General features: G+C 33.9%; 1 protein-coding gene across 1 annotated transcript in view; it reads left to right on the top strand.

The window, feature by feature from the left end:
* Positions 1-23,569, top strand: part of LOC139896258 (uncharacterized) — a 198,689-nt gene that overhangs the window by 56,239 nt on the left and 118,881 nt on the right. The window lies entirely within an intron of this gene.

Raw genomic sequence — 23,569 nt, 5'->3', positions numbered from 1 at the left:
TTAAGTCTTTTAATCTCATGATCCATTATTTCGACGGGTTCTTCAATGAATTGAAGTTTTTCATTGATTTGGATTTCGTCTAAAGGAATGGTGAGATCTTCGTTAGCAAAACATTTCTTCAAATTCAAGACGTGGAAAGTATTATGTACACCGGCGAGTTATTGAGGTAAGTCAAGTCGGTAAGCTACTGGTCCGACACGATCTATTATCTTGAATGGTCCATTGTATCTTGGATTTAGTTTCCCCCGTTTACCAAATCGAACAACGCCTTTCCAAGGAGAAACCTTAAGCATGACCATCTCTCCAATTTCAAATTCTATATCTTTCCTTTTAAGATCCGCGTAGCTCTTTTGTCGACTCTGAGCGGTTTTCAACCGTTGTTGAATTTGGATGATTTTCTCGGTAGTTTCTTGGATTATCTCCGGACCCGTAATCTGTCTATCCCTCAATTCATTCCAACAAATCGAAGATCTGCACTTTCTACTATAAAGTGCTTCGAACGGTGCCATTTCGATACTCGAGTGGTAACTGTTGTTGTAGGAAAATTCTGCTAATGGTAGATGTCGATCCCAACTGTTTCCAAAATCAATAACACATGCTCGTAGCATGTCTTTAAGAGTCTGTATCATCCTTTCGCTCTGCCCATCGGTTTGTGGATGATAGGCAGTACTCATGTCTAGACGAGTTCCCAATGCTTGCTGTAATATCTGCCAAAACCTTGAAACAAATCTGCCATCTCTATCAGAGATAATAGAGATTGGTATTCCATGTCTAGAGACAACTTCTTTCAAATATAATCACGCCAACTTCTCCATTTTATCATCTTCTCTCATTGGCAGAAATTGTGTTGATTTAGTGAGACGATAGACTATTACCCAAATAGTATCATAACCACTTGCAGTCCTTGACAATTTAGTAATGAAATCCATGATAATGTTTTCCCATTTCCATTCCAGGATTTCAGGTTGCTGAAGTAGACCTGATGGTTTCTGATGTTCAGCTTTGACTTTAGAACAAGTCAAACATTCTCCTACGTTTGTAGCAATATCGGCTTTCATACCCGGCCACCAAAAGTGTTTCTTGAGATCTTCGTACATCTTCCCCGCTCCGGGATGTATCAAATATTTCGTTTTATGTGCTTCCCTAGGTACCATTTCTCTCACATCCCCAAACTTTGGTACCCAAGTTCTGTCATCCCTATACCGGGTTCTGTCTTCCCGAATATTAAGATGTTTCTCTGATCCTTTGGGTATTTCATCCTTTAAATTTCCTTCATTTACAACTCCCTGTTGCGCCTCTTTTATTTGAGTAGTAAGGTTAGTACGAATAATTATATTCACGGCTTTTACCCGTATAGGTTCTCTGTCCTTTCTACTTAAAGCGTCGGCTACCACATTCGCCTTTCCTGGGTGGTAACGAATCTCAAAGTCATAATCATTTAACAATTCAATCTACCTACACTGCCTCGTGTTCAGTTGCTTCTGATTAAATATGTGTTGAAGACTTTTGTGGTTGGTATATATAATACTTTTGACCCCATATAAGTAGTGCCTCCAAGTCTTTAATGAAAAAACAACTGCGCCTAATTCCAAATCATGCGTCGTATAATTCTGCTCGTGAATCTTCAATTGTATAGACGCATAAGCAATTACCTTCGTTCATTGCATAATACACAACCGAGACCATGCTTGGAGGCGTCACAATATATAACAAAATCATCATTCCCTTCAGGTAATGACAATATAGGTGTCGTAGTTAACTTTTTCTTCAACAATTGAAACGCTTTCTCCTGCTCATCCTTCCATTCAAATTTCTTCCCTTTATGCGTTAATCCAGTCAAGGGTTTTGCTATTTTTGAAAAATCTTGGATGAACCTTCTGTAGTAACCAGCCAGTCCAAAAAATTGGCGTATATGCTTCGGAGTTTTTGGGGTTTCCAACTTTTCAACGGTTTCAATCTTTGCTGGATCGACCTGAATACCTTCTTTGTTCACTATGTGTCCGAGGAATTGAACTTCTTCCAGCCAAAATGCACACTTTGAAAACTTAGCGTACAGTTTTTCTTTCCTCAACAAATCTAGCACCTTTCTCAAATGTTCTACGTATTCTTGATCATTCTTTGAATAAATGAGTATGTCATCGATGAAAACAATGACAAACTTGTCAAGGTATGGTCCACACACTTTATTCATAAGGTCCATGAACACAGCTGGTGCATTAGTCAAACCAAACGGCATAACCATAAACTCATAATGACCGTAACGCGTCCTAAAAGCAGTTTTTGGAATATCATCCTCCTTCTCCCGCATTTGATGATATCCAGAACGTAAATCAATCTTCGAGTACACTGAAGAACCTTGGAACTGATCAAATAAATCGTCGATTCTTGGTAGTGGATAACGGTTCTTGATGGTAAGTTGTTCAACTCTCTATAGTCGATACATAATCTAAATGTACCATCTTTCTTTTTGACAAACAAAACAGGAGCTCCCCACGGTGATGTGCTTGGTCGAATGAAACCACGCTCTAAAAGTTCTTGTAATTGGCTCTGAAGTTCCTTCATTTCGCTGGGTGCGAGTCTGTATAGAGCACGAGCTATTGGTGCAGCTCCCGTTACAAGGTCTATTTGAAATTCAACAGATCGGTGTAGAGGTAGTCCCGGTAATTCTTTCGGAAATATATCGGGAAATTCTTTTGCGACGGGAACATCATTGATGTTCTTTTCTTCGAAATTGATTTTCTCGACGCGTGCTAGCATAGCATAGCAACCTTTTCTTATTAGTTTTTGCGCCTTCAGATTACTAATAAGATTTAACTCCACGTTGCTCTTTTCTCCGTACACCATTAAGGGTTTTCCTTTTTCTCGTATAATGCGAATTGCATTTTTGTAACAAACGATCTCTGCTTTAACTTCTTTCAACCAGTCCATGCCGATTATCACATCAAAACTTCCTAACTCTACTGATATCAAGTCAATCTTAAATGTTTCGCTAACCAGTTTAATTTCTCGATTCCGACATATATTATCTGATGTAATTAATTTACCGTTTGCTAATTCGAGTAAAAATTTATTATCCAAGGGCGTCATTGGGCAACTTAGTTTTGCACAAAAATCTCTACTCATATAGCTTCTATCCGCACCCGAATCAAATAAAACATAAGGAGATTTATTATCAATAAGAAACATACCCGTAACAAGCTCCGGGTCTTCCTGTGCTTCTACTGTATTAATATTGAAAACTCTTCCGCGGCCCTGCCCATTAGTATTCCCCTGATTCGGGCAATTTCTACTAAAGTAGCCCGGTTTTTCACATCCAAAACAAACTATGGCGGTGTTATTTGTTCCGACATTATTTGTTCTTTCAGTTCTGTTATGCATTGGTCCGTAGATCTCGCACTTCGTCGCACTATGACCATTTCTTTTACACCTGTTGCAAAATGTCGTGCAGAACCCCGGGTGATGCTCTTCACACCTTTGACATGACTGTTTTTGGTTTTTGTTGCCATTGTTGTTATTGAAATTTTTGTTGGGATTGTTATTATTGTTGTTGTTGTTGTTATTGTTGTTGTTGTTGTTATTATTGTTGGGACAGTTATTGTAGTTGTTGTTGGGACGTTTGTTGAAGTTGTTGTTGCGATTGATTAACCGGCTGTTGGGATAGTTATTGCGATTGTGGTTGTGATTGTTGTTGTTGTATTGGTGACTCTTGTCACTGGTTTCTTCCCACTTTCTCTTTACTTGTTTCATGTTAGCCTCTTTGGCCGCCTGCTCCTTAATCCTTCCTTCGATCTGGTTCACTAGTTTGTGAGCCATTCGACTTGCCTTTTGTATGGAGGCAGGCTCATGAGAACTCACATCTTCTTGAATCCTTTCCGGTAACCCTTTTACAAATGCGTCGATCTTCTCTTCTTTGTCTTCGAACTTTCTGGGACACAATAGGCACAACTCTGTGAATCGTCGTTCGTACGTGGTGATATCGAAACCTTGTGTTCGTAATCCTCTAAACTCTACCTTGAGCTTATTGACTTCGTTTCTGGGACGATACTACTCGTTCATCAATTGCTTGAATGTTGACCACGGTAGTGCGTAAGTAACATCTTATCCTACCTGCTCGAGATAGGTATTCCACCATGTTAACGCAGTACCTGTGAAGGTATGCGTATCGTACTTTACTTTGTCTTCTTCAGTATATTTACTTATGGCAAACATCGATTCAACTTTCTCGGTCCATCGTTTCAATCCAATTGGACCCTCGGTTCCATCAAATTCTAAAGGTTTGCAGGCAGTGAATTCTTTGTAGGAGCATCCTACACGATTTCTTGTTGAATTAGTTCCACTGCTAGAACCAGAGTTATTGTTGTTATTTTACATTGTGGCCTGCACTGCGGCTATGTTCGCAGCAAGGAAAATACGGAAGTCTTCTTCACTCATGTTCAAGTTCTGACGAGTTGTCGGTACCATTTCCTTCAAAAATAGCCAAAAGAATTGAGTTAATCATATAGAATTTAAGAGTAGTCAATAGTATTTCGTAGCGTGATATGAACTTATTTATAGATGCTTTTTCTTCATATTAGCATTTTATAGTTTTAATTCGGGTAGTACCTACACGTTAAGTTCATACTTAGTAGCTACTATACAATTCAATTACTACGATTCTATATGAAAAACTTATTACAATAATATTTCGCGTTCAAACTTTTATACAATATTTTACAAACATACTATACCACTATAATACATATAGGATCAAATATAGCACATAATAACTTTCCTACACGGCAGCTATAAAGGCAATTCTAGTTAATACGCAAGTCGTTCAGCAAAGGCAATAAAGACACGTAATTCATAAGTCCAGAAGCAAGTCATGCATTCTGGTTTTACTAAGAGTATTTCCCATCCTTGGTCTTGTGGAAAATAACTTTTGTGACCGTTGACCAGGAAGCATGTTGTAATGTTGTCAAAAGGACGAGGGTTACGTAATGCCCAACAGCCCCGTAACAATCTAAAAACCTTGTTTCTCACCTCAACTACCGAGTCCGTCACTTGTGGGAATGTTTTATTTAAAAGTTGCAACCCAATGTTCTTTTTCTCAATTTGGTTAGAAGCGAACATAATTAACCCGTAAGCATAACATGCTTCTTTATGTTGCATGTTAGAAGCTTTTTCTAAAGAACGGAGTCCTATGTTGGGATATGTTGAGTCAAAATAGGTTCGTAACCCGTAGCGTAAAATTACATCTGGGTTTCTCGCACTAAATGCCTTAAAGAAAACTTGGCGTAACTTAAAGTCTCCCCAATGTGATATACCCCATCTTTCCAAGGAAATCCTTTTATAAACTAAAGCATGCCTAGAATGTCTTTCAAATGTTTGACAAACAAATTTCGCCATAAATAATTGTGCCGATGAATTCTGACCGACTCTAGACAAGATTTCATCAATCATGTCCCCGGGTAGGTCTTCTAAAATATTCGGTTGTCTATCCTTAACGTCCATTGTGTGTTTTTATACTGTAAAATAGACGAGGATTAGATTCGTAAAAGTTAAATAACAAACAATACAAGAAATTTTTACATAACATGAAAAATACAAGCACACTACAATACATATATTACACAACATGATTACAACTCTTTATTCTGACTCACTCGTTTCTTCCTCTTCAAACTAGGTTCGTTTCGCTAATTTCCTAGGGATATATGGTGCTCCCCTAATATGAGCCGTTGTTTTCACAAATGGTTTAGAAAAACCTAGTGGCTTAGAGGCTCCCGGGTTATTGTTAAAATTTAAGAAGTACGGGTGTTTACGATATATATAAAGTTCATCGGGGTTGTAATCAGGTTTCTCTATTTTGATACCTTTTCCCTTATTGTTTTCTTTTGCTTTTTCAAATTGGGTCGAGGTAATTTCTATAACATCATCGGAATCCTCATCGGGATCCGATTCATCAGAAAACTGGTAATTTCCCAATATTTTGCTTCCTTGGCGGAAACACCATTGACCATTTTTAACTTTGGTCCATTGGTTGAGGATTTTCTTTTATTTAACCGTTTTTCTGTAGTTATTAATATTTCTTACTCCGGAACCTCTTCTTCTTCCGGTTCCTCTTCTTCCGGTTCCTCCTCTTCCGGTTCTTCCTCGGGAATTTGTGAATCTTCCCAAAATATATTCGACTCTTCATTATTATTAGGTGAATCGATGAGATTTGTACTAGAGGTAGACATCTATCACACAATATCAAACACGTTAAGAGATTAATATATCACATAATATTTACATATTAATAATATATAGTTTCCAACAAAAAGTGTTAAGCAATCGTTTTTAAAAAAAACACGGTCGAAGTCCAGACACACTAATGCATCCTAACAAACTCGGTAAGATACACTAATGCAAATTTTTGGTTCTCTAAGACCAACGCTCGGATACCAATTGAAATGTCCCGTTCATATTGATTATAAACGTTCCATATTAATTGATTTTGTTGCAAGGTTTTGACCTCTATATGAGACGTTTTTCAAAGACTGCATTCGTTTTTAAAACAAACCATAACCTTTATTTTATCGATAAAGGTTTAAAAATATTACGACGATTATCAAATAATGATAATAAAAAATATAGCGTTTTCACACGACCATTACATAATGGTTTACAAAAATATTACACAACAATATATGTATTCGAATGCAGTTTTCAAACAATATTATACAAGCATGGACTCCAAATCTTGTCCTTAATTTAGTATGCAACAGCGGAAGCTCTTAACAATTACCTGAGAATAAACATGCTTAAAACGTCAACAAAAAATGTTGGTGAGTTATAGGTTTAACCTATATATTTATCAATCGTAATAATAGACCACAAGATTTCATATTTTCATTTTTCGTAAACATCATCCCATATATAGAGATAAAAATCATTCATATGGTGAACACCTGGTAACCGACATTAACAAGATGCATATAAGAATATCCCCATCATTCCGGGACATCCATCGGACATGATATAAAAACTCGAAGTACTAAAGCATCCGCTACAACGGATGGGGTTTGTTCGGCCCAATAGATCTATCTTTAGGATTCGCGTCAATTAGTAGACTGGTTTACTAATTCTTAAGTTACCAAGCAAAAAGGGGCATATTCGGCTTCGATCATTCAACCATAGAAAGTAGTTTCATGTACTTGTGTCTATTTTGTAAAACATTTATAAATTTGCATGTATTCTCATCCCAAAAATATTAGATTTTTAAAAATTTGGACTATAACTCACTTTCACAGATTTTTACTTCGTCGGGAAGTAAGACTTAGCCACTGGTCGATTCACGAACCTATAACAAATATGTAGATATATATCAAAGTATGATCAAAATATAATTACAACATTTTTATTACGTTTTAATGATTTGAGTTTGTTAATTCAGCAGTCCTCGTTAGTAACTTACAACTAGTTGTCCACAGTTAGATGTACAGAACTAAAGCAATATATATTATCTCGAAACAATCCACGACCCCGTGTATAAAAGTCTCAGGCTAGATCACAACTCAAAGTATATATAGTATTTTGGAATCAACCTCAACCCTGTATAGCTAACTCAAACATTACTGCATGTAGAGTGTCTATGGTTGTTCCGAAATATATATATATATAGATGGGTCGATATGATATGTCAAAACATTGTATTCGTGTCTATGGTATCCCAAGATTACATAATATATGTTAGAATACATGTATAATACAATATAAGTTAGTTAAGTTATGATTTGAATAGATTTGTTACAAATTTTACGTAGCTACAACAAGCAAAATTATCTAATCTTGTTTTACCCATAATTTCTTCGTTTTAAATCCGTTTTGAGTGATTCAAGTTGCTATGGTTTCATAATGAACTGAAATTTATGAAACTAACCACAAAAAGTATAAGTTTATAGTCGGAAATTCAGGTTACAAGTCAATATTGTAAGAGGTAGTCATTTCAGTCGAAAGAACGACGTCTTGATGACCATTTTGAAAAACATACTTCCACTTTGAGTTTAACCATGATTTTTGGATATAGTTTCATGTTCATAAGAAAAATTATTTTCACAGAAGAACAACTTTTAATTCAAAGTTTATCATAGTTTTTAATTAACTAACCCAAAACAGCGAGCGGTGTTACTACAACGGCGTATGTCCGGTTTTACGGTGTTTTTCGTGTTTCCAGGTTTTCAATCATTAAGTTAGCATATCATATACATATAGAACATGTGTTTAGTTGATTTTAAAAGTCAAGTTAGAAGGATTAACTTTATTTGCAAACAAGTTTAGAATCAACTAAACTATGTTCTAGTGATTACAAGTTTAAATCTTCGAATAAGATAGTTTTATATGTATGAATCGAATGATGTTATGAACATCATTACTACCTCAAGTTTTGTGGATAAACCTACTAGAAGTGACAAGAAATTATCTAGCTTCAAAGGATCTTGGATGGCTTGAAAGTTCTTGAAGTAAAATCATGACACGAAAACAAGTTCATGTAAGATTTTTACTCGAATTAAGATAGTTTATAGTTATAGAAATTGAATCAAAGTTTGAATATGAGTATTACCTTGAATTAGAAAGATAACCTACTATAAGTAACAAAGGTTTCTTGATCTTAGATGATTATTTGGAATGGATTAGAAAGCTTGGTAGTAGACTTGCAAACTTGAAAGTATTATTGATTTTATGAAACTAGAACTTATAGTATTTATGAAGAACACTTAGAAATTGAAGATAGAACTTGAGAGAGATTAATTAGATGAAAAAAATTGAAGAATGAAAGTGTTTGTATGTGTTTTTGGTCGTTGGTATATGGATTATATATAAAGGATGTGTAAGTTTGTTTTCTTGTAAATAATTCATGAATGATTTATAATACTTTTGTAATTTTGTGAGATATTTCATGCTAGTTGCCAAATGATGATTCCCACATGTTTGATGACTCATTAAGGGCTGCTAAGAGCTAATCATTGAATGTATGTACCAATAGTAAATACATCTAGGAGCTGGGTATTGTACGAGTACGAATACGGTTGTATACGAGTAGAATTGTTGATGAAAATGAATGGGAATGTAAATGTAAGAATTTTTTTTAAGTAGAAGTACTTTGATGTGTGTCATGAAGTCTTTCAAAAGTGTACTAATACATCTTAATATACTCCATGTATATACATTTTAACTGAGTCGTTAAGTCATCGTTAGTCGTTACATGTAAGTGTTGTTTTGACACCTTTAAGTTAACGATCTCATTTAATGCAGTTAACCCATTGTTTATTATATCTAATAAGATGTTAAATTATTACATTATCATGATATTATGATGCATGAATATATATTAATATGATATATATACATTAAAATGTCATTACAACGATAATCGTTACATATATGTCTCGTTTCGAAATTCTTAAGTTAGTAGTCTTGTTTTACATATGTAGTTCATTGTTAACATACTTAATGATATATATAATTATCATTTTATCATGTTAAATATAGTGTAACAATATCTTAATATGATACATATGTATTTAGTAAGACGTTGTCATAACGATAATCGTTATATATATCGTTTTGAGTTTCTTAATTCAATAATCTCATTTTTATGTATATAACTCATTGTTAATATGCTTAGTGAGATACTATATATCATAATATCATGTTAACTATATATATATATATATATATATATATATATATATATATATATATATATATATATATATATATATATATATATATAACTCGGGTGGTCAATTGTCTACATGAAACTCATTTCAATTAATCAAGTCTTAACAAGTTTGATTTCTTAACATGTTGGAAACATTTAATCATGCAAATATAGTTTTCATTTAGTATATATAATCATGAAAAAGATTAGGTCACTACATCTTAGGAGCTGTTAAGATCTAGCTAGTGCCTTGACTGTATGACCCAAACCTATTGCATGTTCTTGTTTGATTTTTGCCCTAGTATTAAGTCATATCAACTGCTTAGGTATCTGTTAGGTTTCTATCTACTCTACTTTCTGTATATCAACTGTAATGCTGTATAATGATTGATGTGGTTTGATCTCATTAGTATGATGAAATGGTTTTTAGTTTTCATTTAAGGTTTTGTCAACTTAACGCGACGGACTCCTTCCGTTTGTGATCAGTGTTCAATCAACACGGCACATTGTTATTCAGTTAACCAAACTGATAATGAGTGTTAGGATTAGAACTCAACTCACTTATAAACCTAATGCTTTACTAAGAATAACCTATAAGGTATAGCCACGTTTCAATTATACAACCACGTGACATATTTTTCACTACTCAACGAGAACTCTGAGAGTCTAGAGATAAGTAGGTCTGTGTAATTGGCTCATCCAACCAGATCTACATCATTCCAATCATAGCTTTAATATCAACATAATTACCTTTCTCTAGCCCAAACTAATATTTTGATCAACATTTCCCTAATCTGCATACTCCGGACATCCTCCCACTTTATTTACTTTTCCAAAATTAGGACCTTTAGCTTAAAACCAGTACCATCCTCCTATCCAGGTAATTTAAACAAGAGGCAATTATCCGCTTGATCTTGAATTTGTTAAACCCTTCAAAAACACGACCCTAGGTTAACTTACACATTCTACATTAGAAAGTTAAAAGTAAATTTAGGCCCCACACAATATAAATAAAATAAACCCCTGTTTGCCACTCTGATCAACTGAATCTGATGTCTTGCGACCTAACGACACCACATGAATAAAACTGTCGTTTTCAGCCATATCATTGTAGTAACAAGTTTTCTGGCTCCGCTGCCGGGGAATCAAATATTTTGATTGAGAAAGACTTTAAACAGACAAAAAGTATTGTTTGGTGTTGTCTAAGAAAGACATTTATACACGAACTTTATTGTTGGATTTTTCGAACAGTCTCCAATTATATTGGAACCAAAAGGATCCTGCCACTCCGTAGTCGGCCTGGCCACCTAGATACTCAGTAATCTGTAAGAAATCCTATCAATTAGAATATCGATAAGGTTAGCGAACGAATTTCAAGAATAATTGTTTTTATTAAATTATCGATCCTTTTAGTCAATTAATATTTTATAAAAGTTACTTTTGAGTCTTTTTAAACAGAAAATCATAAAACTGGAACAACAAAACACTCTTGCTTCTATGCAAAAATCATGCTTAGAAGAAAGAGGAGGACCAATAACCTTAGGAACCGAAGGAACTCCTGAAATCAGTTCACGTATGATCAAGATAGTCAGTATGATTTGTAAATTTCAAGGATTACCAACTGACAATCCAAACTTCCACCTGAACAAATTTATCAGTCTGGAAGGAAAAAAATGAGAAAAACCTTTTGAAACTTCATCTTTTTCAATATTCTCTGTCTACACGCGCTTTAACATGGTTTGATGAGCTTAACCCAAATTCAATACATTCATGGGAAGAATTAGCCACTAAGTTTTTAAACAAATTTTATCCACCTTCCTTGCAAACCTGTTTAAGAAATGACATCACCAACTTTTCTCAAAAAGAAAACGAGTCATTATGTCTAGCATGGAATAGAGTAAAAGTGATGCTGATACCCGAATCATTCGTTAAGTCGGTCAAACATAATCTGCACGCTTTACAATGGTTTGATCAAGGATGATAAGTCTCTCCTAGACATGGCCTCGCAAGGCAATTTCATGTCACGAACAGTAGACGAAGCATGGGATCTTTTGGACGCAATAGCTGCACAGTAGGAAGAATGGAACAATGAAGATGCTGAGAAGGATGACATCCTTGCTTATACGGTACAAATGCTGGAAACCAGGTTACAAGATCTCACCCTCACTCTTCAAAATTTATCAATCCCTAAAAGTACCAATGCTACTAGAACCAATCTAAGGTATCCTTACCTAGATGGGCATATAAACAGCAGAATAGCTAGGACTTTAATATACTCCTCCTACTACACCAACCTGCTACCCTCTCTAAAGAAGTGATGTTGCAGCGTGGGGGTACGAAATACTTATATATTTTTATTACGAAATACGTTACAAATAACACAAGTTTTAATTATTTATTAACAAATGGGATATACCTAAACCTTGCTACAAAACTATAGGCAGTGTACCAAATCGTAGAGTAGTATAGTTTTTAGTAAGTCCGGTTCGTTCCACAGGGAGACGACTTATTTTACACTATATTTTTAAACAATTATATTTGTACAAAATATATTATATATAGTAATAATATATAAATGGGGGTTTACCGTTTAATGACCGCTTTGTCGATTTTATATTTTAAGCGAAGCGTAAAGTAAATGACGATATTTAACCAACGATAAAATAAATAACAATAATTAAAATGACAAAATAAATAAAAGTACGAGAAAATATAAAATAAAATATATTATGCTTATTCAAATTTCCGTACTCATGATGTTTGACGTTTTGATTTTAATTTATTACCCCTGGGTTAATTGTCCTTTGTCCTGGATTATTCGATAAGTCCATCTGGTTTTGCCATAATAGTCCATCGGTCATAATTATAAAGTGCGAGGGTCTTCACCAAATTAACCTTATACCCGAAGTCAAATATTCCAACTAATTGGGGATTCGAACTGTAACAAGGTCTTAATACTTTGTTTAATGAATACACCAGGTTATCGACTGTGTGTAATCCAAGATTTTAATCCTTTGTTTACAATTACACCAATTATCCGTGAATGTAATCCACCCCTGTTTTAATGAGTCCAGTAACTATTAATCCATCCTCGTGTCCGGTCAAATGAACAATAATTCGTACTTATAAATATCCCGCCCATCGTGTCCGATTAAGCGTATGTGGTTATATATAGATACGTCAAATCATAACCTTTATATTAAATTAATGAGGTATCGTTAATTTAATATAAAGCCCATTAATAGCCCATAGTCTAATTTCCACAAGTGTCGATCTTTTGTCCAAACCCCAATTATGGTACAAAATCCAATAACCCCGTCTTAATATTTAGCCCAACATCATGATTACTTTGACTTAAATAAGCATAATAATAACTTAGTTACGAGACATTAATTAAAAAAGGAGAACATAGCTTACATTGATTATTTATCGCGTAGTGTTACACGGAGAGAACTTCGACTTCAAAACCCGTAATTAACCGTTACATTAACTAAACTAACTAATATAAAACTAAACTAATTTATATTATATTATATATATATAAATATTATATATATATATATATATATATATATATATATATATATATATATATATATATATATATATATATATATATATATATATTACAGAGACAGAGAGTTTGATATGGTGCAAAGAACTCGGCAGATTTCGTGGCCTTTTATAGGCATTTTCTGAAATGACTGCTCCGAGATCGCGAAGCATTTGTGCCTTCCAGCTCCAAGATCACGAAGTGACGCACTCCAGCTCACCAACTTTTGGCCATTTGCTTGTCGACGTTTTTATTATATAATATAATATATATATATAATTTTATATAATTAATTATATATTATATTATATTCTTGTGCATAGTTGACTTGTAATTTTTGGTCCGTTGCGTCGGGCGTTGATAGTTGGTTCATGTCTCGGTTCTGTATTTTCGAACGCCTTTTCGTACAATTTAATATCTTGTACTTTGCATTTCACAACTTGTACTCTTGTCATTTTTAGACATTTCTTATCAATAAATTGAACCATTTGAATTGTAACTTGTACATTTGAGCTTTTTGGACGTTTGCATCTTCAAATCTTCGTATTCGCCTTTTGTCTTCGCACTTATTTATTTAAATGAATATTACTTGAAAATAGAACAATTACAACTGAAAACTTTACATATTGGAAGGATGTTGCTACTAAATATATGTTCATTTTGAGCACTATCAGGAAGCTTTAGTTGAATTCATGAAAAAGCAATACACGATAAATCTTCAAGTCATAGAATACCAAAACAAGTTTGATACCTTGATAAAGACTTTTGAAGAATTAATAATTAATTTTCAGCTTACGCTTAAACAATTAACCACTAAAGTTGAATTAGAGTGTAGTGAGTTTGATGCCCTAGTAATAACTAGAGGTGGGAAGGAAACAACTGTTAACATACCCATACAAGATTTTTTCGATAAGGAACCTGTGCCAATTGACCCAGTTGTCAATCCACCGGAACCTATCTCTCCTAAAGCCCCGAAAATCATTCCGCGAGCCCGCATACCTTTCCCAGGTAGTCTTAGGAAGGAAAAACAAGAAGAGAAATTCGCTAAGTATTGGGATATTATTAAGAATTTACATTTGAATGTACGACTAGTGGATGCTTTAGTTGAAATGCCAAACTGCGCTAAATTTTTCAAAGAACTGCTTTCAAACAAAGAGATATTAAGAGAGATAGTTAGCTTACCCTTAGGTGAAGAATGCTCATTAGTATTACAACATGGTATTCCCCCTAAGTTAGGAGATACATGAAGATTTACGGTACCTTGCTACCTGCAAGATGTCCAAATTAGCAATGTGTTAGCAGACTTAGGAGCCAGTGTAAACCTAATGCCCTATTCGTTATTCAAAAAGCTAGGATTAAAAGACTTACGACCAACCAGAATGACTATCCAACTCATAGACAGATCAGTTAAGATTCCTCGAGGAATAGCTGAGGATGTCCTAGTTAGAGTGGATAAGTTTGCATTCCCCGTCGATTTAGTCATTATAGATATTGAGGAAGACATGAAGGTCCCACTCATACTTGGCAGACCATTCTTAAATACTGCCAAAGCCGTTATCGATGTTCACAAAAAATCATTGAAATTAAGAGTTGGAAGTGAAGAAGTCACATTCAATGTCGACCGACTCATGAGCCACCCCCGCGAGGAAGATATCAATATCACTGATTCTTTTCAAGAACTCGTCAACAAATATCTGGAGGATACCATGGCTATATGCAGTCAAAATCAAATTCCCAAGGATCTATTCTTTACACATCCTGAAGAAAATCTCGACACCCATTCAGCCATAGATCCTGGTTAAAATAAATCTCCCCTCTTTGAAAGTATCTTTCTCGGCAAAACTATCCAAATAGCACCGCTAGGTCAAGGCATTCCCCTACCTCTGGTAAGGAGAAGACCAAATGAAGAAACAGATTTCATTCCGATATTTCCGGAACCCCAGTCAGAAAAGGACTATGTGGAGATTGATGAACCAATCTTCGAAACTAAGGAAGACGTTTCTGAAGAAGAAGCATTAAGAAGGACAATTTCCAGAACCAAAGAACATATAGCATCAATGGCCGCTATTAAGAATGAAGAATCAGAATTCTAGGAGAGGTATGATTGGTTAGACAGAGCAGAAATAGCTAGAAGGAAGCCATCTATCAAGGAGCCTCTGGAATTGGAGTTGAAGAAGTTACCCGAACATCTGGAGTATGTGATGTGCAAAAGTGTGCAGTGCTAAATTTTTCTTTCAAACTTTTAAATTTATAATACCTTTATTATTACACTTTTAACACACTAACGAGCAACAAAACCCGATCAGAGGTAGTATTTTAGGTAATCGTCCCAAGAGAGCGTAGATGCGTTATAAGTTGTTTATAGCTTAGCTCTTATTAAAGAACTAAGGATATTTTTATGTGTTTTATGGGATAGATTCTTATCTCTTAGGAAATAGATGATTTAAGATAAACTAAATAACAAAATATAAAACAAGAAAATAAAGATTTAAATTAAAAAATTATAAACAAAAGTAGCTACATGAACGAATAACTCATACGGGAATTATATTAGGCAAGTTTCATAACTTATATTAATAAAAATCAAAATAACAATCATAGACCAATTATTATCCCTAAGCAAGTTAAGTGTTGCATATCATTTAATAAGCAGGACTTAAAACATATACTAGACATGTGATGTGCATGACTAATATCTAAATTCTTAGCATTCAATTCAATTACATGATATATCAACCTTATGATGCGGATCAACATGCAAATAGACTGACAAATTATATAAGCTATTAAACATCAAGTAGATCAACTCAAGTTACTAGCTGAAAGTCAATTACTACTTAGTTTTCATGCAATTATTAATTAAACACATCCAAACACAGGATCTTCGACTAAGCCTAACAATATCAAATTCTATTATATAAGTGTAATTCCAATTAAACAAGTTTATCACTATTATGTTGTTTAACTTAGTTGCATGCAATTCAATTTAACAAGTTTGATGGATTAGATCTAAACAGGTAGCGTGAATGGAATAATAGATCATCGGATCAAGTACTAATCAACCCTAAAATCATGTTATTTAATCATTAAGCATGGAAAACAAGTGTATTTAAGCAAAAAAGATTCAAAACAGTTCAAATATTATCACAGAAACTTGACCATACAGATCTAGGAAAGAACCAGAAACTGTACGGATGAAGCACTGAATCCGGCGGCTTCCTTCCCATCAAGCCAGCGGCTTGGGGTGAGGCCGGCGGCTTCATCTGATTCTTAGATGAAGTTCAATCTTCGTCCACGTAACCACTATGAACGTTTAGTTCATAGCAGAAGACGAACAGAAAAGAATACAGTAAATAAGATAAATAAAACAATAAAATAAGGATATAATCATACCTTAAAAAGAAGGTAGATGTAAAATAACTTGAATTAAAACTTGAATCTTGATTACAAAGACTAAATCTAACCTAAGGGTTTAGAGAAAAATCCTAAAAAATGACCTAACCAAAATTATTGAATTCTGAAAACTAATACATACGAAAACTGAGACCAGAGGCCTGTATTTATAATGTTTAAGTTCGGTGGCCAAGCCGGCGGCTTCAGTGGGAAGCTGGTGGATTGCCTTGAATCGGGGACTCCTATTGCAAGTTAAACTTAATCCGCAAGCTAGAACCTTTTAACCGTCATACTCAAGCCGGCGGCTTCAGAAGAGCCCGGCGGCTTCATAGATTCGCCAAATCTTTTTGATTTTATTTCCATTTTTGCTTGAACTTGATCAATAAGTTGAGAAACCATATCAGCCAGGCCGGCGGCTTCAGTACCAAGCCGGCGGCTTCCTTTGCCTTTTTCTTGATCAACAATTTCTTTCACTTTTACGAAGATTCTGGAACATTCTGCACATGTGACTTCAAAAGCCGGGGGCTTCCTTGAACCCATGCTGGCGGCTTCATTAAGCCATTCTGCAATTTGCTGTGTTTTTGATCCTGTTTGATACATAACTTTGATAAAATCATTAGAAATACCTTTTTCCCATTTTTACCCATTTTAGCATGTTTTGGGGTTAAAATGACTCTAAAATACCAAGATAACTCCTCAAAATGTTATTAAAAACTGTATAATTTAGGAGTTATCAAATTCCCCACACTTGAACCTTTACTTGTCCTCAAGTAAACCTTATAAATTATATCATGGGTATTTAAAGTATTATTGCAAAATCAAAAATATGTCTTAATAAGAAGTTAGTATTTATTATTCGTAAGAACTAGTCTGAACCAGACCAAGGATTACAAGTAGTCCTAATGGTTATTAAATCAAATTTATACAAGTTTGGTCATCATTGGACTCTTTTGTGTTCAAGTGTATGGTTCTCATTTGAACTCTTCTCTTTTGTTGGCCTTCATTGGGCTATATATATAATACATATACATATATATATATATATATATATATATATATATATATATATATATATATATATATATATATATATATATATATATATATATATATAGCTTTTGCTTTACACTTGGAAATTTTTTTAAATTGGCCCTTCATTGGGACTCTTTTGCTGCCTCCGTGGTCGATGCTTATTATGACATATGGTAGTGGCTATAAGTTCACACTCATTTCACAATTTTTGGCTTTTAACTTCTTATCTAAAAAAAGTAATCCGATCTCGAAATTGAGAATAGTTCTATTATTATCATTAAGATTAAGTTAGTAAAAAGACATATGTTTGACTAAGAATTTATACTTTTGAAAAATTTAAAAATTTAAAAATTGTACCCATTTTTCAAAGAAAATTTCTGGAAAATTTGTAATATCTTTTAATCTTTCAAGTGATTAATCACTTCCCTTCCCCACACTTATATTATGCAATGTCCTCATTGTATTTATAATAAAGAATGAGATAAATAAAGGACATAATTGAAAATAAGGGAAAGAGTGATGTTACTTGATTTGTATGATCATAGAATGATTTGCAGAGCACTTTTACAGACTTCTTTTGAATTAAATAAGTAACTTGACAGAAATATTAAATAATGCAAAGTGTAACACCAACATAATATTTTATTAAAAACTTCATCACTTAAACATTTAAACACTTAGGAGCTATATTGCTCTTACATTCATAATCAAATAAATAAAACATTAAAACACTTAAAAATAACATAATCATAATAAACACATAGGGATAGGTAGTTTTGATTATAGAGTCGGTTGCGCGACTCATTCTTCTAACGGAATTACTCCTTAGGCGCATTTCCTTCTTGCTTATTCTTTTCTATTTCATTCAGCATCTTAATTTGTTGCAAGAAATTCAATGTGGTATCAAGACCATTTCGAAATGATATTTCAAATTTAACATTCAATTCATGGATTTGTTTTCTCACTTCAGAACTAAGCTTATATTGTTCTTTTATGAATTCGGTCACTATTTTATCAACGGTAAGCTCATCATTATCTTCTTTATCAATTTTAACCATATTCACATTTGAATGAGGAACTTTAGATCTTGGAACTAATGGAATAGATTCAAATATGGCACCATAACGAATAGTTAACGAATTATCAGCATAGTTAATGGTAGCACGAGCAGTAGCTAAAAAAAGGAGATCCCAGGATTAAAGGAGTTATCGGGTCTTCTTTCATATCCATAACCACATTATCAATTCTATAAAAAGCATAACCAACAATAACTTCAACTTATTTAACAACCCCCAATGGTTTATGTAAGCGACTATCAGCAAAACAAACACTCCCTTGAATAGGTTCCAACGATGGTAACCCTAAGCGATTATAAATAGAAAATGGCATAACATTAATGCTAGAGCCAGTATCAGCTAATCCAATAACAGGAATTGGACCACGAATTAAGCAAGGAATTTGGAATTCCCCTGGATCAGAACGCATAACGATAGGAATTTCAGGTGACACATATGGATCTATGGGATCAATTGTAAATGAATAAAGAGGGCGAAAACCTTCTTTTCTCCTTTCTTCCAATTGTTTCATAGTATCAGCTAACCAATCATCACACTTTGATTTTCTAGTCTCGTCACTGGTAACTTCATCATTTTCATCAACCAGTTTATCAACCACTTCTTCTTTCTCATCAAACAACTCATGCATGAAAATCACTTCATCACGATCAAGACCTCGAACTTTATCATCTTTTGATTTATCTTCCTCATTAGCAGTCAACTTCTTTATTTCTTGATCATCCTCTTCTTCTCCCATTTCAAACTCCTATAAGTACCTCAAACCAGGTTTATGAACATCAACCCTATTTACTTCTCGAATTACATTCACCTTTTCAAAACGAACTTCTTTAGAAACTTTCGCTTCAGCAGGAACTTTACCCTCGACAAGTTTAAATAACTTAGTAACATTGTGCTCTAAGCTTTGAATTGACGATTGATGATTATTTTGCACTTGGGAAAGTTAAGCTTTTATGTTATTATTAGCTTCATTTTGTTTTTGATGAAAGTTAAGATGCTTTCTTCAATATTAGACTTCTTATCTGTTTGAGCATTAGAAGAATTTGGAATGAAGGGTGCTCTAACAGGAAAGAAACCAGGTGGATTTTTATTATTAGCAGGATAAGGTGTGTTATAATTATTACGGTAGTTCGGGTTTCCTTGAAATTGATTCACATAAGAAATGTTCTCGACTTGCTCCATAGTAAGACTAGCAACACAATCCTTAGTAGCATGAGGATCTTGGCATCTTTCACAACCTACCTTAATCATATGCATTTCTTTTGTAAGCTTTTCAATCTGCCTTCCTAGGTTACCTAATTTCACATTCATAGCCTTAACCATATCTTCAGAATCATAACTAACAGATTTTACCGAACGAGAAATATCTAAGTCTTGGTGCCATTCATGGGAATGCGTAGCCAACTTGTTAATCAAAGTTTTAGCTTCCTCGGTAGTTTTACTCATAATGTTTCCTCCAGCAGATGTATCAATCTCTCTTCTTGTAGTAATATCACAACCTTTATAGAAAGTAGTTACTTTTTAAATTTATCCAAACCATGTTGTGGACAACCTCTAAGCATTTGACCAAATCGTACCCAAGCAGAATAAAGAGACTCATTAGTTTTTTGATGAAAATTAACAATGTCAGTTTGAAGGGTGACAGTTTTAGACACAGGAAATAATCGAGTGAGAAATTTTTCAACCATCATATCCCAACTAGTAATATCTCCTTCCGGCAATGAGTTTAACCATTCTCTAGCTTCATCTTTTAACGACCATGGGAAGAGACGAAGATAAATGACATTACTTTCCACATTATTAATATTAAATAGATTACTAATATCTTTAAAATTCTGAATGTGGGCATTAGCATCTTCCTTTTCAGTATCCCTAAATTTATTATCTTTAAGCAAATGAAAAATAGGGCCTTTAATATCAAAATTTTCTTTTATTTCAGGCTGAGTAATAGCATGACCTAATCCTTCCTGACCAGCTTTCATTAATGCTTCCATTGAATTTTCAGTAAGCATTTCACTTTCTGAACCAAAAATAGATCCCAAATTAGAATCAGGACTAGACGGAGAACTAGCTAGTGAATCATCAATAGAAGTAGTTCCTTCATTGAAATTTAATTTCTTAACAATATTTGAATCCCTAGAATGTTTAAATAATATATCGGGATTTGGTAACATATCTTGTAAGACTGGTTTCTTGGACCGAGTGTTCATGTGATCTAAAATCATAAAAAGAAAAGTTTTAGGAAAAAATCTTTTAAGCCTTAAAGGATATATATATTTATATTTTAAATTTACTCCAATTTTTCTAGTAACATTTAAGAGATATATTAGTATATTAGTGAATTTTAAATAAATAAATATATTAAATATTAATAATATAAATATTAAATAACAACTTTTATCGCATAACAATGAATAATCAAACATTCACGACCTATTGAATCTTTCAATACTTAAGTGACCCCTCAGCGTCTAGGTTCGAGCAGGAGCCTTTAAATCAGAACCCCAGCAACCCTCCCCTAAAGGAAGACAATATCACCCATTTTCAAGAAATATCAACAACCAAAGTATATCCAATTTCCGTATTTACCGCGCTCCCCGATAACGGCGCCAAAAAGTTGATGTGCAAAAGTGTGCAGTGCTTAATTTTCCTTCCAAACTTTTAAATTTATAATACCTTTATTATTACACTTTTAACACTCTAACGAGCAACAAAACCCGATCAAAGGTAGTATTTTAGGTTATCGTCCCAAAAAAGCGTAGATGCGTTATAAGTTGTTTATAGCTTAGCTCTTATTAAAGAACTAAGGATATTTTTATGTGTTTTATGGGATAGATTCTTATCTCTTAGGAAAGAGATGATTTAAGATAAACAAAATAACAAAATATAAAACAAGAAAATAAAGATTTAAATTAAACAATTATAAACAAAAGTAGCTACATGAACGAATAACTCATACGGGAATTATATTTGGCAAGTTTCATAACTTATATTAACAAAAATCAAGAAAATAATCATAGACCAATTATTATCCCTAAGCAAGTTAAGACAAGTGATGCATATCATTTAATAAGCGGGACTTAAAGCATATACTAGACATGTGATGTGCATGACCAATATCTCAATTCTTAGCATTCAATTCAATTACATGATACATATCAACCTTATGATGCAGATCAACATGCAAATAGACTGACAAATTATATAAGCAATTAAACATCAAGTAGATCAACTCAAGTTACTAGCTGAAAGTCAGTTACTACTTAGTTTTCATGCAATCATTAATTAAACACATCAAAACAGAGGATCTTCGACTATGCCTAACAATATCAAATTCTATTATATAAGTGTAATTCCAATTAAACAAGTTTATCACTATTATGCTGTTTAACTTAGTTGCATGCAATTTAATTTAACAAGTTTGATGGACTAGATCTAAACAAATAGCATGAATAGAATAATAGATCATCAGAGATGATCAAGTAATAATCAACCCTAAAATCATGTTATTTAATCATTAAGCATGGCAAACAAGTGTATTTAAGTAAAACTGATTCAAAACAGTTCAAATATTATCACAGAAACTCGACCATACAGATCTGGGAAAGAACCAGAAACTGTACGGATGAAGCACTGAAGCCGACGACTTCCTTCCCATTAAGTCGGCGGCTTGGGGTGAGGTCGGCGGCTTCATCTGATTCTCAGATGAAGTTCAATCTTCGTCCACGTAACCACTATGAACATTTAGTTCATAGTAGAAGACGAACAGAAAAGAATACAGTAAATAAGATAAATAAAACAATTAAATAAAGATAGAATCATACCTTAAAAAGAAGGTATATGTAAAATAACTTGAATTAAAACTTGAATCTTGATTACAAAGACTAAATCTAACTTAAGGGTTTAGAGAAAAACAATATAAAAAATGACCTAACCAGAATTATTGAATTCTGAAAACTAATACATATGAAAACTGAGACCAGAGGCCTGTATTTATACTGTTTAAGTTCGGTGGCTAAGCCGGCGGCTTCAGTGGGAAGCCGGTGGCTTGCCTTGAGTCGGTGACTCCTTTTGCAAGGTAAACTTAATCAGCATGCTAGAACCTTTTAACCTTCATACTCAAGCCGGCGGCTTCAAAAGAGCCCGGCAGCTTCATAGATTTGCCAAATCTTTTTGATTTTGTTTCCATTTTTGCTTGAACTTGATCAACAAGTTGAGAAACCGTGTCAGCCAGGCCGGCGACTTCAGTACCAAGCCGGCGGCTTCCTTTGCCTTTTTATTGATCAACAATTTCTTTCACTTTTACGAAGATTCTGGAACATTCTGCACATGTGACTCCAAAAGCCGACGGCTTCCTTGAACCCATGCCGGCGGCTTCATTAATTCGTTCTGCAATTTGCTGTGTGTTTGATCCTGTTTGATACATAACTTTACTAAAATTATTAGAAATAGCTTTTTCCCATTTTTACCCGTTTTAGCATGTTTTGGGGTTAAAATGACTCTAAAATACCAAGATAACTCCTCAAAATGTTATTAAAAACTGTATAATTTAGGAGTTATCAGTATGCATTCTTAGAAGGAGAATCGTAACTCCCTGTAATCATTTCAAAAGACCTCACACCACATGAGAAGGCGAAACGGATTCAGGTTCTGAAATCACATAAGAAAGCAATTGCTTGGAAGATTTCCGACATAAAAGGAATCAGTCCCAACTATTGCACCCACAAGATTTTCATGGAAGATGATTTCAAACCATCAGTTCAGAGGCAAAGAAGGGTCAACCCTATGATTCAAGAAGTCATCAAGAAAGAAGTAATAAAACTTCTGGACGCC

The sequence above is a fragment of the Rutidosis leptorrhynchoides genome, chromosome 1 (assembly GCF_046630445.1).
Source record: "Rutidosis leptorrhynchoides isolate AG116_Rl617_1_P2 chromosome 1, CSIRO_AGI_Rlap_v1, whole genome shotgun sequence".
In the NCBI taxonomy this organism is placed as follows: Eukaryota; Viridiplantae; Streptophyta; class Magnoliopsida; order Asterales; family Asteraceae; genus Rutidosis; species Rutidosis leptorrhynchoides.
The sequence above is the reverse complement of the archived record's forward strand: the minus strand, read 5'-3'. Positions and strand labels throughout refer to the sequence as shown.